This window comes from Pinus tabuliformis, chromosome 5_1 (assembly GCF_031772625.1).
Source record: "Pinus tabuliformis cultivar Carrire ecotype Pingquan chromosome 5_1, CPIR1, whole genome shotgun sequence".
Taxonomy (NCBI): domain Eukaryota; kingdom Viridiplantae; phylum Streptophyta; class Pinopsida; order Pinales; family Pinaceae; genus Pinus; species Pinus tabuliformis.
The window spans coordinates 701447836-701456573 of record NC_142305.1 but is presented as its reverse complement, the minus strand read 5'-3'; the positions used below and the strand labels follow the sequence as shown (position 1 = coordinate 701456573).

The window sequence follows — 8738 nt, the reverse complement described above, 5'->3', positions numbered from 1 at the left end:
ACATACTTTGCATATTTGAAGCGTATTCAAGCTTTGTTGGGTGAAGATTGTTGGATTAAGGGTCCAAGGAAGAGTTATGACTTATTCCATAAAGATGTTTGAAGTTTGTACCACATTCATGGATTTCAAATATATGTAGAATGTGAAAAGAGATGAATATGAGTTTTAAATGATATTAAACAATTTTTAGGTGTTGCACTTGAAAATGCAAATTAAATTTATTTAATTGACATTTTATTTAAATGTTGGTTTTACTTCCATATTCCCCGCTTCTCCTATCTACCTTCCTTTACACCTCTAGGTGCAGATGCCAGTTTATGTTGAGTCCAGATGCTAGTTTATGTTGAGTGGTTAAAGGAGTAATGAAAAACCTCTCGCATTTCATCCCTAACATAATTCAAAAGGCTAAGCGCATGCTCTTAGTCTCGTCTCTTGCACGTGTAGAGACAAATTGTGCTAATGCCAAATTTCCAGAGGCTCACAATAGGCACCGTGAAAGCCGGCAATCCTAGGATGGGTATCTTTGAATGCTGTATCTTAGTCTCTGTAACATTTTCTTTTCAAACGTGGCTCTAAGAGCATTCATTCGACACCTGATTACGCATTTTACACATTTAATCTGTGCTTCCTTCCATTTACAGACACAATACTTTACCTCCCGAGGCTTTTGTTAGATTCCACATACTTCGAACTTGATGCACTAAAACAACATCATTGTCATATGCCTCCTTACTTGTTTGAGGTTCTTCAATTGCCAAATCTAATTCAGATCGTTCCGTTCTCGGATTATAAATTTTACACTTCATTACATGATATCATCGCAAGTTCTCCAAGTTCATCCGGAAAGGAGATGCGATACGCTTTATGATTTCTTTTTACCTTTAATTTGTAATATAGCCCTCAGAATCGGACACGAGAGCGACATAAGGATCCCAAGCGATAGCCATGAATTTAGTACGATCAGTGAATAGATAGGAAGAGGTTGAGTACACATGCACCGAACATTGAAAAAACGCAACATCTTGGTTTCTACCTTTATGGCTTTGGCTCTTGGCGCCATGAGGGGCCAAGGCTCCGGAACCGAAATATCTGGAGTGATACCAATTAAACCAATAAAATCTGCTCAATAAACATTTAGCTCTGTCGTTTATCGTTTATGAATGATGAAGTACGTGCATTTGGAGACGTGATTAGAGTACGGAGAAAACAATGTCGCGGTACACCGGTTTTAGCGGAGACGTGATTAGAATACGGAGAAAACAATGTCGCGGTACACTGGTTTTAGCGGAGACGTGATTAGAATACGGAGAAAACAACGTCGCGGTACACCGGTTGTAGCGGAAAACACGGCCGTTTGGACCCGTCAGCGTAGGGCTACGAAAACCACTTAGTCGGTGGTGTATAGTAGTTTTCTCGAGGTTGTTTTTTAAAATCGATAATCTGCTGGTTTTAGGTTTGATAACAAAGAAATCCCTCCGTGGAAGATGCACACACAGTAGCTAACGGGGATTTAGTCTAACAATAACAGAGTAAATAACCTCTGTGTTACGCGGTGCGTCAAGGGTGGGTTCTTGATCTTGATCTTGGCTGTTTACTTTTGCGATTTCCAGGAATAGTAATAGCTACGCCTGTTATTTGCTAATCGGCGCGTGAAGGGATAGCTACGCTTGTTATTTACTACGCGGTGCGTTAAGGGTTGTTGATCTTGATCGTAAGTGTTCTTTTAGGGATTTTCAGGAATGGAAATAATAACTATGCTTGTTATTTGGTTAATATGATGATAGGTCTAGTGGGAGTTTTAAGTGTCGAGGATTTTCATTATAGGTACGCGAGTTATTTGGTTATTATGACGATAGTTGGGCGGGCGTTTTACCTGTTCAGAAGGGCTTCAACGCGTTAGGTATCCATAGTATAATATATATTATTGACTGTTTGTCTTTGGCGATTTCAGGATTAACCATAGCTATGTTTGTCATATGGTTATCAATTGATTCATCGGATGGGGATTTTAAGTTTGTATCGCAGATGGGCTTCAACAAGCTAGGTATTCATAATATATATTTATTTCTGTCATTTAATCTTCTCCCCCTAGTTTTTCGAAAGTTAAATTTCCTGAGACTTGGCTCATCCTTTTTCTTCAAGCAAAGAGGACTATTCTGCATTGGCACTACGGAGAGACGAAGGACTGTGCTTTTTCGGATTAGCTAATGCTCCAACGAAAATGATTATTTCGTTCGAGTAGAAACCTGTGTTGTATTGATCAAAATGGTGCTGCATATGACACAAGAGGCTGTTTTCATCCGTCATGCTCGGCTGAAGCCAAGGTATTTATCGTGTTTTGCTGGAGTCGGGCATTATGAATTTTCGTTTTTACCAGTCGAAGCTGATAAAAACTGTAAAACCGTGCCGAAAATTTCTAGTGAACAGAAAAGAGTATCCTTCAAATTACGAGTATGGCATATACGAAAGGTCTCGCTTCGTGGATACAAGCATGGACGAGAAGCAGGCCGCTAGGGTTTTTCCAGAAGAAATGAAGGTATGTTGATGCCATGGTCATTTTTCAATAGATTCAATCGACTTTTAGTTCTTCTCTGAGGTAGTTTTGAATCAAAGTTCAAGTCAAGGTCAGCCTGAAAAACTTGATTCTTATAACGTGTGTTTTCAGAAATTACAAAATTATGAAAATACTTTACAATGTGATTATTTAAATGTAGTATAATTTCTGAAATGCGTAAATTCTTTTAAAAATTATAAATTTAACAATATGAAATCACAATTTCCCAACTAATTAAACAACATCCATTTGTACTCACTGAAACCAGTTAAATGAAAGAGGTACTCAGGATTAATGGGAAGGAAAATCAAAATGATTACCCAATTTGCTCCCCACAACGGCTTACACTTAGAAAATGCTTCGAATATTACGCTCAAATATTTCGACTGATGCGTAGAGATGGAGAAAGAGGTCAGAAGAAACACTTGATGCAGGGATTGCTTAGAGGCCATTGCAAGCTAATCGTATTTACCTGTGACTTACTGAAAATTGAATAGGTTAACTTAAAAACCAGTGAAGATAAAAGCGAACGAGCCCACAAAAATTGGTGACATCTTCGTTGATGAAATTGATATCATTTTCAAAAATGAAATTGGCGTCGCAATGCCTATTATAATGATATTCAACTCAAGGTTTGGATGTGAAGATTCTCACTTAAGCTCAAGATATAGGGTGGACTGATACAAGTTTCATATATCGATGAGATATACAGTTGAATGATACATGTCTCATATATAAAAACAGTGGCCTATTTCTTGGAGATGGGACCAGCTCAAATTGCAAGCAAGCAAAGAAGAATCCTTTGGAAAAATATATGGCATACACTTCCAGTGAGATTCTTAGATGATGCCTGTTATGAAAGGAAATGTGGATGTGAGATTTACATAGTCATTGAGCCCTGAACAAAGGATGTGAGATTTACATAGTTACTGAGTCATGAAAAAACTATCATTTTTTGGGGCAACTGGGACAGGGCACTATCAGTAAGGTAGACATAGTGGGGCTATGGGGAGTGTTGATAGCAGGGAAATGGTTGGGATTGGAGAGCCTACAGGTCTATGCTTATGCAAAAGGCATTATCTAGTGGGCCAAGGGTCTGAATAATTTCAACCTTCCCATATTGAATAATTGGATGAAGGGCATCAAGACTATGGTGAGCACATACCAACTCATCAACATTGATCACATATACAGAAAACAGAACTGAACTGCAGATTTATTGTCCAAAAGAGGTATTGGAAAAGAACCTAGTAAATTTTTTTTACAGCATTTGAACATGGGGTTAAGACAAATGCTGGAAGTATCAACTTCTCCAACAGTTAGAAGAAAATGCTGGGTAATGAAGGACAACAAGGATTTTTTTTACTGTAAGAAGATGAATACATTTTGAGTTTTCTTTTTATCATAAACAATATTTGGACTAAGTAAGATAAATAGTGAACTAAAAAAGTTAGGTACATAGAACTAACTGTCTTTTTGGAGGTAATGTATGCTGAAGAAGCAGGCTGTAATAAAAAAACATGACACATTACTATCATTTTTTTTTTTTAATACAAAAGCGCTTTTTTTATTTGGAAAAAAAATATACATGTCTCATATAACCATGTTTAACTAGTCTGGGGTTTGGGTACTTTTATTCTTCCTTCACCTCCTGATGGAGTGAGACATGGATTTTATCCACCATTCTGGTGCTAAATCTTCTAAGTATAAAGTAAGTCATTCAAGTTTCAGGACTTTCCAGATCATGCATTTAGATGGAAAATGCATTTGCAAGCCATGAATTCGAAATTCCTTGTGCTGCAGTCAATGCCCCTATTGAATTTAGGCAACCTAATGCTGGGATTCAAGGCTTTCAAGATCATGCATTTAGACAGAAACTACATACGCAAGCCATGAATTCGAAATTCGTTGTGCTGCACTCAATGCCCGTATTGAATGTAGGCAACCTAAGGCTGGGATTGCGGTGGAATTAAGTCTGGGGTCGGGGTGAACGTAAGCGGAATTGATAGATGGGGTGAGTTTAATGATGAAATGAGAGTGTTCAACGAGTGATAATTTAATTGAAGTGAATGTAGTAATTTGGAGTAGATATATTTATATTAGTTATTTGAAGGTAAAATATGATCATTTTATTGAAAAAGATTAGAAAACAAAGGGCAAAGTAATCGAAGTGATAGGAAAAATGATAGGGAAAATAATAGTTAATAGTAAGAATATTTTGAAGTATGCTTTGTTTTAGAAAATAATTTGATCAATGGTGGGAGATGTTTTGAAATTTATTTATTAAAGACTTTTATTAATTAGTGTGATTTTGGAAATTATTTATTGAAATTTATTTGTTGGGAAATTTTATTATATAATGTGGCTTTATATTGTTTTTTTGTTAAGAAGAATTGCTTAGTATTAATTTAATATTTTTGTTGTTTATTAATTTTTAGATGTTATGAAAAATAATGTTGAAAATGTTAGAAAGATTAAGATGCATTTTGGAGGCATTTTGGAAATTTCATATTAAAATAGGGTATATATACTTCTATATATATCATTCTATGGAGAAGACACTTACATATTAAAAGAAGTAAGTAATGGAGAACATATATAGTAATGCATGCAAAGAAACTAATGTATTGAAAATTTGATTATATGTTAAGTAAATTTTGATTTGCTTTCTATTATAATTTTTCATCTTTCTATTATAATTTGACTTAAGTGTGCAATAAAATTGGATTAGGAATAACCTCTTGTAGATACATTTAATGTAGATTTATGATGCATCAAAATGATCAAATCCTTAGAGTTGCAAACCTCCTTTCATAGTGCAAATCTTAAGGAATGGGTCTCACATTCAAGGATTTGATCCTTTTGACCATGATTTATTTGGATATAAAATGCATTCACTTTGGGTCTAAAGTATATGTATACTTTTGACATGAACTTGATCCTTTGAAATTTACATAATATGAAAAATAAAAATGTAATGATTGAGATATTGAAACACTAATAAGTAACATAGTCATTGATCTAGATCCATCTTCTTCATCTTTTCTTGTAGACATACCCATACTTTCCCATCTCTTCATATCAATCATGTCGAAATGGAGATTGAAATTAAAGGGAATCCAGACCTAACTCAATATTATAGTAAAAGTAAGAACTTCTTGTTCTTTTCATCCAATATTAATAGTTTTTGTCTCTAATGTCAATGACTGCAACTTATGTATTTTAAATCCCCAAGCAAGTCTAAGCTATGATTATCTATTATTACCTCTTTTAGTATGTAAAATATGAACAATCTAATAGAATAATTCATCCAACAAGGGCATGGTTGACAGTGTTTGTGTTACTCCCTATATTTGAATTAAGTATAACCCTCACTCCAATAGCAACAATTAACACATTGTCCAATTATTCCTTATTATTTTCCATTAAGTAGTTGTTATTTACTCTTGCAATAACACTATATTCAATAGAAGGCAATTAGGGACACCATGAAACATATATTTTGATTTGTACATCATTGTTTATAACAAAAAAATGTATTGTCTTATCAAATGATGCCTCTTTTTAAATCATCCATATTGGTATATACGTGTGTCATTAATAATTTCAATTCTTCTACACTTAGAATTGCTTCTAGTATATGTTGAAATCATTTTTGATAATTGATGTGTCCATCCTTTTTTGAACGCTTTATAAATAATGAAAATAGTTGTAAAAAATCCATAATCCTTTTCCTTGTCCTTCACACATATAGAAATGTTCAATTTGTAACAACAAATTTCTCCTTACAAAGCTCATATCATCGATAAGGATGTATTTGAGTTGACTCATCTCCCAATGTAACTTAATCAAATGTAACCCTTGTAAACTGCCATGCCACATATTAGTATTGAACGTTACAACATTCTTAGGGGCCCTTGTAAATTGGTCAAGTCCCATATTAGTATTGAAGGTTGGAACTTTCTTATGGGCCAAAAGAATCAAGGGGGCCTTATGAAAAAGGAAATCAATTTCTAGGGAATGCTTAATACCCCCAATAAGGTAAGAACTTCTAATATTGGCTATCTCATGGAAAATCATAATCAAGGGTTCTTTGTGACCACCTTCTTCGAAATGTTCACTAGTTTATTTAATGTAATTTTTTATTCCCCCCCTAGACTTTCAAATGAACATTTTGTGAACATTTGGTAGTAACAATAGTATTAACTTTATGCCTCTACGATATGAAATTTAGTGCATGATTTGAAGTCACATAACTTATGAGGATTGTCCATTATATATTGATTTCCACTTTCTGCTTCTACGATATGAAGTTCAGTACATGATTTGAAGTCACATAACTTATGAGGATTATTAATTATATATTGACTTTTCCATTTTTATTTTCATACCTCTGTGCTACAGAATATTTTCAAACCACTCATTGAAAAATTTAAAAGTTAGGTTTTCGAGCTGCGAACCCCATCAGTTCAAGTGCCTAAGAAATAAGTTTAAACTCAAAGCCTAAAAATGCCCATTTTTCCCTAAACGATAATTTCCAACAAACCCAGAAAAATTATTTACAGTGCATAGGAAGGTTCTAGAATGGTTTGCAGCATCTATCTAGGGGGATTCACGGTTTTGAAAGTGTTTGTAGTGTTAGAAACATTTGCAAGATGGGAATATGAGGTCATGTGAAAAGTTTTGAGCCCGATGGAATGTACTTTGAAATTTATCTAGAAATGCTTACTGTGTTTTGAAATGCAGGTTGGGAATCAGTATTCTAGCGCTTCAATGGACACAACCTAAGTTGGTTTCATGACTTTATATACTCTATTGATGGAAATACAACACAAATTAAAAGCCTACAATTTAAAGTCACTGAGGAATCCATTGTAGATGCCACAAATTTTCCTACTCAGGGTGAAAGATGGTTTAAAAAGTAGAAATTACAAAATCTGGAGGATTGTCAGAACTAAGATTGGAATGTAGGAGTCCCCCAGAACATTATGAAGCCTGAATGGTCTAATATTCTTAGGATTGTATAACTCTTCTTCACCTGTGAAGGTAGGTACTCTAAAATTCATCTATATCACATGAGGATTTTTTGTCATTTAGCATGTTTTAGTGAGATTAATTTTCCCTATTTGCTTCATCAAAGTTTGTTGAAGATGTCTACCATATACAGAAGTAGATGTGAATTGCAACCTCATGACATTTTTCATCAGGGCCTGATAAAAATACTATATGCTCATGAGTTAAACAAGTAGGTGGAACAACTGAGACAAAGAAACATGAGACACCCTGCACCCAGAAGACAAAGGAGAGGTCAAACTAAAATTTTTGTCAAAACTCTAGCTAAGGAAACAAAGGGAGATCCTAGTCATATCCCTTATTGAAGAGCATATTGAAAACCTCGTAAAGGAACCAGAGGTTAGGGTTTCTATCAAGAGAGAAAGAAGACATCAAAAACTAATGCTGGAAGAAGACGAGGCAATGCATACAACAACAAAAGATGAAAAGGGGACAAAAAATTGAAACAGGGGATGAAGAAATTGAAACAAAGCCTAGGGTTTATTGTAGAAAACCTCATACTTTCCCTACAAACAATCTAAGTTTGAGTTTAAAGGAAAAAATAAACCTTAAGCTAAAGGGGACAATGATTGTTGATGAAGATGAAGAAACTATGAAAGTTTCACAGAGCAAAAAGAAGGCCACAAAATAGAGGAAAACAGAGTATGTAAACAAAAAATGGAAAGAAACCCTAAAAGCTAGCCAAACCATATAGAAAGCTACTAGAAGGATGAAAATAATCCAAGACAAGTTAAACATCCTTACTCAGGTTGTAGAATCTAAGAAAGATTGAAAAGTTTACTTTGTTGGTAGAGAAATATACAAAACCCTAATTTTGTTGAAAAACCCTAATTATACCTTAGCATTTTGGCCTACTCCATTTTAATCTTTTTGATAGTCAGTTTATTTGCGATATGTTATGGTAATATATGAAATGGTTTTGTGGCTAAGGGAGTGCAAAAGATACGACTCAACCCAAAAAAAAAGAGCCTTAAAATAAGCAAGCATTTACAACGGGTAGTTGCACAGTCTTAACAGATTTTACAGTTTCATGTACTAGTTTTGCTACCAAGAGGGAATATGAGTTGCAATTATAGATATCAAGCTTATAAGGAAGTGAACAGTTCCAGGT

The 8738-nt window shown here is 34.5% G+C and overlaps 1 long non-coding RNA gene across 3 annotated transcripts in view; it reads left to right on the top strand.

The window, feature by feature from the left end:
• The first annotated feature begins 1485 nt into the window (after positions 1-1485).
• The window catches only part of LOC149166868 (uncharacterized), a 34558-nt gene continuing 27305 nt past the window's right edge, over positions 1486-8738 (top strand). For 2 of the 3 annotated variants that reach the window (XR_016260505.1, XR_016260507.1), the window contains exons 1-4: positions 1486-1711; positions 1952-2044; positions 2143-2324; positions 2421-2536. This is a non-coding gene — a long non-coding RNA (uncharacterized LOC149166868). The other variant, XR_016260506.1, reaches the window with a different exon arrangement.